Genomic DNA, 9744 nt, shown 5'->3' on the forward strand with positions numbered 1-9744 from the left:
TATAATCCCGCAGCGGTTTAACCAGAAAACGGCGGTTATACCTTAATATTTATTTATGCACATCGGGTGTACGCCTACACCCGCATGCTTAGGTCGTGGCCATTTCGTAAAATGATGCAAAGGATATCCGGGACATGGTCATTAACCCCCCAAAGGCTTTAAGCAAACAAAATAATTTTTAACGGGTCATTTCAATGATTTAATCTACATTTGATTAAAGATTCAATGCCCGACCAAGCGGTATTTTATATACCATACCCCAAGCCCGTATAGGGAAAATAAGTTAAAAGTATTTACCTGAGCAAGTATAGTCACAATAAGCAAGTGTAAATAGCTTTTACTGGATCTCCTATTCTGGAACGAAGGTTTATAATAACCTATTAGAATCCTAACGGGTCTTTAATTTAGCCTAAGCTTAGACCGGTTAGTTTTAAAAGAAGAATACGGTTTAAACGCGTGATTATGCGAAGACCGTGCTAGAATGTGGTTTTGACCCGACAAGCTTGTATGCTTGTTTAATATGGGTAACTTAATCAAATTCTGGATTTTGAGATAAAAATGATATGGTTTGACTCGTTTAGGCTAATATGTGTAAACTAGTTACATAATGTAACACCCGAAAATATAAACCCTCATATTAGAAAATTCAAAGAAATTAATAAACAAGAATTTACTAACTAGGAATTTAACCTAGTTAAAAATTTAGTCTTGAAATAAACTTATAATATGGTTAAAACACTTAACTTAGAGAAAATGGTAGTTAAGGGACTGAACTTGTCAAAATTGAAACTTGAATACTAATTAGTGAACAAAACACCAAAACTCACCCATCTTGGGTGGACATCGATCGAACAGAGGGAGAGAGGGGCGACCAGGAGAGATTCCAAACCCTAGAATCTCAATAAACTTGCAACTTGAAGGATTAATCCAAGTAAAAATCAAGAATTGAGCCTAAAATCATAATCCTCATCACAAGAGGATTGTAAGGTATGTAAAATTAGTGAAATCCCTTAACTTGAATTTCTCATGATGTTGTGAAATCTGGAAAATTGATGTTGCATGAGTGTTATTTGGTTAGTTTAGAATTGATTTGGTGTTTAGAGGTTAGACTCAACCAATTACATGTGAAATCATGACCAAATTCAAAAAAAAAATCCATGAACACCTTGAAGGTGGGTTGTGGGTTTTACAAGATGATGATGAATTCTAGGGTTCTTAGTGGTTATTCTAGTAAAATTCGACCTTAGAAGATAGTTCCAGAAAAGATGTCATGTTTACATGATATATGATGGCTTAATTGAAGTTAAGTCAACTACTAAGCAATCCATAAACATGAATATGAATAATATAGAAATTCTGCCCTCTTGATGTTTGTGGAAATGCCTCAAAGAAGGCTGACAAATAGAAATTTGAAGCTTTAACGCTTAATTAAGATGTTTCGGTATATTATGCGAAATGATGTCTAAGAGGGTTCTAAACATGTCTTGTAAATGAACTCTATAGGACAAGATACCGGGACGTCGAGCGGACAAGCCGGTGGTGATTCTCGTTTGAAGGGCGTGCGCCAAGGTATGTAACATGACCCGTTACATTATGTGACATTAGATCATTGTAGTTGATTATCAAAGTTTCTAGTTATTTTGAATTGAAGCGAAGGCATTGTTGTATTGAATACTTGTTTGAATAACGAATTTAACTCGTTGGTAGTTGTCATAAAGGAAGGAATTCCGTAGGCAAGCCAAATGGGTCAAATAATCAAGTAAACATGATCTACATTCCCAAACATGATAAATTGATGTATGTAGTGGTTATATTATGATGTACTAGAAATATTAGACTTTTACTACATTGATAATGCAGAATGTTGAAACCCGAGAGTTGGGATTTTGGTTGAAATGCTCAAACCAAACAAAAACATGAATTCCCAGGTGCTACCGTAAATTACGGTGTCACCGTAATTTACGGTAGAGGGTTTTTATTTACGGTGGTTCTCTACTGTATTACGGTGGATCCAAGAATTTCCAGCACTCACCGTAACTTACGGTGGCACCGTAAGTTACGGTGGAGCCTGGAAAACTTTTATATTTTTGCAATTCTCAATACGATGTTAAACCTTGATATCTTATTATTTACAAACATCAAAGCTAATGATTTATTGGTTGATCATAGGTAATTAGGTGGGTCACAAGGATGGCGATCAAGTGATTTTGAAGATGAACCGAACACTCCACTTCGAAGCTTCCGCTATGTTTGAACTTGTTAAATTGTTGTTCTTTGGTTGTAAACAAATTCTTAAACACACTTAGTACGTTCTACCTTAGTCCTTAGAAGACTAAGAAGTGTAATATTTTTTGAAACTTATGTTAAACTACTATCTTTTGGTATAAATTAGCTGTTAGTTCTAGTATAAATTTAAGGGTGTAATAATTTTGGTATCAGAGCCTCAGGTTGTCAATAAGTGTTCGGTTCAAGCTTGATCGACCATCCGGTAAGAACTAATTTCAGTTAATAAATCTTATATTACGTAAAGAATGAGAAATGAACAAATATGCATGAAAAGAGCAAGTAAGCTCAATCAACAGCAAGAACGATTGAATCAAGTTGTGAACTTGATAGAATCAACAGCAAGAACGATTGAATCAAGTTGTGAACTTGATAGAATCAACAGCAAGAACGATTGAATCAAGTTGTGAACTTGATTGAATCAACAACAAGAACGATCAAATCAAGTTGTGAACTTGATTGAATCAACAGCAAGAACGATCAAATCAAGTTGTGAACTTGATTGAATCAACAGCAAGAACGATCAAACCAAGTTGTGAACTTGATTGAATCAAAAGCAAGAACGACTAAATCAAGTTATGAACTTGATAGAATCAAACAAGAACAGCATGTGTTATAAATGGAATGTTTTAACAACTTATGTAAACATTTCAGAAACGAAGATGGCTGATAAAGGTAATGATGATGCGGTGCCAAGAGTCACCGAACAAGTCAGGGAGGCGATTGCCGAAGAGGTTGGAAAGGCAATCGAAAACAGTCTGACAGGCTTCATTGATAGAATTCAAAACACAGTTCTATCAATAGTAGAAGATAGAATCAAGAAATTAGAAGACGACTCAAAACTTGAAAAGGAAAAACATGGAGGACGGAAACCTTTTTCATACAAGGAATTCATGGCTTGTAAACCACCAATATACAATGGGGAGGTTGACCCAATAGTGTGCCAAAGATGGCTAAGTGATATCGAAGGGGTATTCGAGAGAACCCATTGTGATGTAAATGACTATGTAGCCTATGGTACGGGTCAACTAAGAAATCAAGCAAAAGATTGGTGGGATAACAAGAAGAGAGAGATCGGTATTGAAGCTGTTAAGGTCATGACTTGGGATGAATTCAAGACGCCATTTCTGAAGCATCATAGCCCCAAAGCGGTTATGAATAAAATCAAGCAAGAATTCATGCAGCTCAGGCACAAAAACGAGACCATAGACAAGATCACGGCAACGTTTATGGATAAAATGAAGTTTTGTGATGATCTTGTGACAAACGAAGAACAAAAGATATACTACTATCACAACATGTTGAGTGCCGAGTATAGGGAGTTTATCACCCCTTCCAAATACGAGACCCTTACCGAGATTATAAATGCTGCTCGGGAGAGGGAAATAGAGCTGAAAAAGAGTATCGAAAGGGGTGAACGGAGAGCACCTGATGTAAATCCCAGCCCTACTAAAAAGGCACGAACAAGTGAGAGCTCAAGGAAATCTGATACGAAAGGCGGGTCACCGAGTTGCAAAATTTGCGGGAAGGGCCATAGAGGCGAATGTCATTACAAGGATAAGCCTTGTCCTATATGCAAAAAAACGGGACATATAGCCTTATCATGCCCGGAGAAGGTAACGGTTTGTTACAATTGTTATCGAACGGGTCATAAGAAATCTGAATGCCCGGAATTGGTCGAAAAGAAGGGTGGGCAGGAACAGAAGGGTGAAGCCCCTAAAGCAAAGGCAAGATCTTTTCAACTAACCGCCGCAGAAGCAAAGATTGAACCTGACGTGGTCTCAGGTATATTTACTGTAAACTCGATTCCTGCACGTGTGTTATTTGATACGGGTGCGAATAAATCCTTTGTTTCATATGGATTTATTCGACATCCTTCATTTATTCTAACTAAATTACATGTGCCCTTAGAAGTAGAGATAGGTAATAATAAAAGTTTTATTGTTTGCGATGTATGTGAAAATTGCAAACTGAGCATTGACGATGAAGAATATTTGATAAATCTAATCCCGATGTCGATGGGAGAATTTCAAGTCGTCGTTGGGATGGATTGGCTATCTCGACACCATGCAAAGGTCGTGTGCTTCCGTAAAGAGATAAAATTGACATCTCCGAGCGGGAAACACGTAACCATCTATGGCGAAAAGGAGGTAATCCCATAGTATGCTCAATGTTGAAAGCTCACAAGCTAATGAAGCAAGGATGCAAGGCATTTATGATATACGCTAATGAACCCGAAAAAGAATCACGAAAGATTGGAGATGTACCGGTAGTACGAGATTATGAGGATGTTTTTCCGGAAGATTTACCGGGGATACCGCCCGAACGGGAAGTAGAGTTCGGAATCGAATTGATCCCGGGCGCGAAACCCGTAGCAAAAGCCCCGTATCGACTTGCGCCGTCAGAATTGCAAGAACTGATGTCCCAAATCCAAGACCTGCTCGACAAGGGATTCATAAGGCCGAGTGTGTCTCCTTGGGGCGCACCGGTATTGTTCGTGAGAAAGAAAGACGGGAGTATGCGCATGTGTATCGATTATCGGGAGTTAAACAAACTCACGATAAAGAATCGATACCCGCTCCCGAGGATAGACGATTTATTCGACCAACTACAAGGTGCGAACTGGTTTTCCAAAATTGACCTTAGATCGGGGTATCACCAATTAAGGGTCAAAGAAGAAGATGTGCCGAAGACGGCTTTCCGCACGAGATACGGACATTACGAATTCCTTGTGATGTCATTCGGACTAACAAACGCACCCGCGGCTTTCATGGACCTCATGAACCGGGTTTGCAAACCAATGCTGGATAAGTCGGTCATCGTGTTTATCGATGATATATTGGTATATTCGAAAAGTGAAGCTGAACACGCACATCACCTACAAGAAGTGTTAGAAGCCCTTAGACGAGAGAAGCTATACGCAAAATTCTCTAAATGTGCCTTTTGGTTACGAGAGGTACAATTTCTTGGCCACATTATAAGTGCTGACGGAGTACTGGTGGATCCGTCAAAGATCGAGGCGGTGTCAAAATGGAATTCCCCAAAGAACCCTTCTGAAATTAGAAGCTTTTTGGGACTTGCGGGATACTATAGGAGATTTATTCAAGATTTCTCCAAGATTGCGTCACCACTAACCAAGCTGACCCGAAAGACAGAAAGATTCATCTGGGGTGTTGAACAAGAGAAAGCGTTTCAAACGCTAAAAGAAAAGTTAACTCAAGCTCCGGTACTAACACTACGGGACGGAGTTGAAGACATGGAGGTTTATTCGGATGCTTCACTATCGGGACTCGGATGTGTATTGATGCAACGGGGCAAGGTGATAGCATATGCCTCGAGGCAATTAAAGGTACACGAACAGAAATATCCTACGCACGATCTCGAGTTGGCAGCGGTAGTGTTTGCATTAAAAATATGGAGGCACTACTTGTACGGAGTAAAGTGCACCATATTCACCGACCACAAGAGTTTGAAATACTTCTTCGATCAGAAGGAGTTAAATATGCGACAAAGGCGGTGGCTGGAAACGGTGAAGGATTACGATTGTGAAATACGTTATCACCCAGGAAAGGCTAATGTAGTGGCCGATGCGCTAAGCCGCAAATCGGATTATACCCCAATACGTGTACGATCAATGCAACTGGTTGTGACTTCAAGCTTGCTAGAACGAGTTCGAGAAGCACAAGATGAAGCTGTAAAGGCAGAAAACTGGAAAAAGGAAAGAATTATCGGCCAAGTTAAGGACCTAGAGGTAGGCAGTCACGGCCTGAAGACTCGCTTTAATAGAATCTGGGTCCCTAACACATGTGGGGTTAAAAAGCTTCTACTTGATGAAGCTCATAAATCCCGTTATTCCATTCACCCGGGAGCGACCAAGATGTATCATGACTTGAAGCAAAACTATTGGTGGCCCGGAATGAAGCGGGACATGGTGAAGTACGTGGAGAAATGTTTGACGTGCCTACAAGTCAAGGCAGAACACCAAAAACCATATGGTAAACTTCAACCGTTAGAAATCCCGGTTTGGAAATGGGAGCAAATTACGATGGACCTATTGACCAAACTGCCTAAAACAAGTCGTGGCTATGATGCTATTTGGGTAGTCGTGGATAGGTTAACTAAGAGTGCTCACTTTATTCCGATTCGTGAGACTTATACGTCTGAGAAAATGTCGGAGGTTTACACCAATGAAATCATAGCAAGGCATGGGGTACCGATATCCATTGTGTCAGATAGAGATACTCGGTTTACTTCGAAATTCTGGCGTGAATTCCAAGAACAGATGGGGACTGAATTGTTCCTTAGCACTGCTTACCATCCACAAACGGATGGGCAGAGCGAAAGAACAATACAAACATTGGGTGATGTGCTGCGGGCTTGCATTATTGACTTTGGGGGTAGTTGGGATGTCCATTTACCCTTGGTCGAATTCGCATATAACAATAGCTATCACGTGAGCATTAAAATGGCCCCGTATGAGCTATTATATGGCAGAAAGTGTCGGACTCCGGTATGTTGGGGAGAAGTGGGTCCGCGGGGGCTAGCACCAACCGATATAATCCGAGCTACAAATGCGAAAATTGATATAGTTCGGGCACACTTGAAAGCGGCTCAAGACCGGCAAAAGGCATACGCAGATAAAAGAAATAGGCCAATTGAGTTTCAGGTTGGCGATATGGTCATGCTAAAGGTTTCCCCATGGAAGGGTATCATTAGATTCAGAAAAAGAGGAAAGTTAAGCCCGAGATTTATTGGGCCATTTAGAATCACTGAACGGGTTGGTAAAGTGGCTTATCGACTTGAATTACCCGAAGAGTTGAGTGGAATTCATAGCACATTCCACGTATCACATCTTCGAAAATGTTTGGCCGACGAAACTGCTCATATCCACTACGATGACATCGAGGTGGATAACAGCCTCAACTATGCGGTAAAACCGATTGCGATTTTAGATCGTAAGGAGAAAAGTTTGAGGAACAAGATAATAAGCCAAGTCAAAGTCAAATGGGAGCACAGAAAAGGGTCAGACACTACATGGGAGTCCGAGGAAGAAATGCGGCGACTCCACCCTACATTATTTGGTACGTAATCTCGGTTTCGAGGACGAAACCCCTTTTAAGGGGGGTGGACTTGTAACACCCGAAAATATAAACCCTCATATTAGAAAATTCAAAGAAATTAATAAACAAGAATTTACTAACTAGGAACTTAACCTAGTTAAAAATTTAGTCTTGAAATAAACTTATAATATGGTTAAAACACTTAACTTAGAGAAAATGGTAGTTAAGGGACTGAACTTGTCAAAATTGAAACTTGAATACTAATTAGTGAACAAAATACCAAAACTCACCTATCTTGGGTGGACATCGATCGAACAGAGGGAGAGAGGGGCGACCAGGAGAGATTCCAAACCCTAGAATCTCAATAAACTTGCAACTTGAAGGATTAATCCAAGTAAAAATCAAGAATTGAGCCTAAAATCATAATCCTCATCACAAGAGGATTGTAAGGTATGTAAAATTAGTGAAATCCCTTAACTTGAATTTCTCATGATGTTGTGAAATCTGGAAAATTGATGTTGCATGAGTGTTATTTGGTTAGTTTAGAATTGATTTGGTGTTTAGAGGTTAGACTCAACCAATTACATGTGAAATCATGACCAAATTCAAAAAAAATCCATGAACACCTTGAAGGTGGGTTGTGGGTTTTACAAGATGATGATGAATTCTAGGGTTCTTAGTGGTTATTCTAGTAAAATTCGACCTTAGAAGATAGTTCCAGAAAAGATGTCATGTTTACATGATATATGATGGCTTAATTGAAGTTAAGTCAACTACTAAGCAATCCATAAACATGAATATGAATAATATAGAAATTCTGCCCTCTTGATGTTTGTGGAAATGCCTCAAAGAAGGCTGACAAATAGAAATTTGAAGCTTTAACGCTTAATTAAGATGTTTCGGTATATTATGCGAAATGATGTCTAAGAGGGTTCTAAACATGTCTTGTAAATGAACTCTATAGGACAAGATACCGGGACGTCGAGCGGACAAGCTGGTGGTGATTCTCGTTTGAAGGGCGTGCGCCAAGGTATGTAACATGACTCGTTACATTATGTGACATTAGATCATTGTAGTTGATTATCAAAGTTTCTAGTTATTTTGAATTGAAGCGAAGGCATTGTTGTATTGAATACTTGTTTGAATAATGAATTTAACTCGTTGGTAGTTGTCATAAAGGAAGGAATTCCGTAGGCAAGCCAAACGGGTCAAATAATCAAGTAAACATGATCTACATTCCCAAACATGATAAATTGATGTATGTAGTGGTTATATTATGATGTACTAGAAATATTAGACTTTTACTACATTGATAATGCAGAATGTTGAAACCCGAGAGTTGGGATTTTGGTTGAAATGCTCAAACCAAACAAAAACATGAATTCCCAGGTGCTACCGTAAATTACGGTGTCACCGTAATTTACGGTAGAGGGTTTTGATTTACGGTGGTTCTCTACTGTATTACGGTGGATCCAAGAATTTCCAGCACTCACCGTAACTTACGGTGGCACCGTAAGTTACGGTGGAGCCTGGAAAACTTTTATATTTTTGCTATTCTCAATACGATGTTAAACCTTGATATCTTATTATTTACAAACATCAAAGCTAATGATTTATTGGTTGATCATAGGTAATTAGGTGGGTCACAAGGATGGCGATCAAGTGATTTTGAAGATGAACCGAACACTCCACTTCGAAGCTTCCGCTATGTTTGAACTTGTTAAATTGTGTAGGTCCCTATCCGGTGGATGACGAACCTAAACCTTGTTATACAAACCTACTAGCGAGTGCGGAATCCAAGCTAGCAAGCAAACCGAGTTAGTGGCAAGTAGAGAAACAAACACACAAGTTCACCGATTAACACTAGTCGTATTAATGCAATGAGGGTTCGGTTACAAGCTCAATGTTTACAGAAATGTTCTATAAACTCTCTAAGTGTGTGTGTGAGTTCTGGACAGAATGCTCTCAATGAAGACTCTCTATCTCTCGGTGCAAATGGCAGAACTTCAGAACTGACTCACACTCAACACATGCATGGGTATAAATACCCAACTCAGCAAGTCTGCTCGAAGGATTCGACAGATGGTCCGAAGGATCATCTGTCGACCACATGTTACACGAAAGATCAGCATGGACCTCGAAGGATCATCCTTCGAGATCTAATGGTCGAACCATATCTTTCGATCACCTCGAAGGATCAGGTGTATCCTTCGAGGCTATCCTTCGATCAGAACATCTCTCAAATGTTGTCCAAGTCAAACCGGAGGATGGTTGACTTGGTCAACTTACAACACAAATCAGGACATCGTTTATATCAGACCGAATACAGACAAAGTACAGACACAAGTGCACCAACAAACTCCCCCTTGGCTGTAGCTTTGTCTTTGATCTCTAAGCTTTG

At 39.6% G+C, this 9744-nt stretch overlaps 1 long non-coding RNA gene across 2 annotated transcripts; it reads left to right on the forward strand.

Moving 5' to 3' along the window:
* The first annotated feature begins 868 nt into the window (after positions 1 to 868).
* On the forward strand, positions 869 to 9059 carry LOC110887429. Of its 2 annotated transcripts, XR_004873284.1 has the most exons (4): positions 869 to 987; positions 1504 to 1569; positions 8308 to 8373; positions 8974 to 9059. It is a non-coding gene; the product is annotated as an uncharacterized LOC110887429 (long non-coding RNA). The 2 variants fall into 2 exon arrangements; XR_002563300.2 differs by lacking the exons at positions 8308 to 8373; positions 8974 to 9059 and adding an exon at positions 2170 to 2314.
* The last annotated feature ends 685 nt before the right edge of the window (positions 9060 to 9744 follow it).

Source organism: Helianthus annuus, chromosome 11, assembly GCF_002127325.2.
Source record: "Helianthus annuus cultivar XRQ/B chromosome 11, HanXRQr2.0-SUNRISE, whole genome shotgun sequence".
Lineage (NCBI taxonomy): Eukaryota > Viridiplantae > Streptophyta > Magnoliopsida > Asterales > Asteraceae > Helianthus > Helianthus annuus.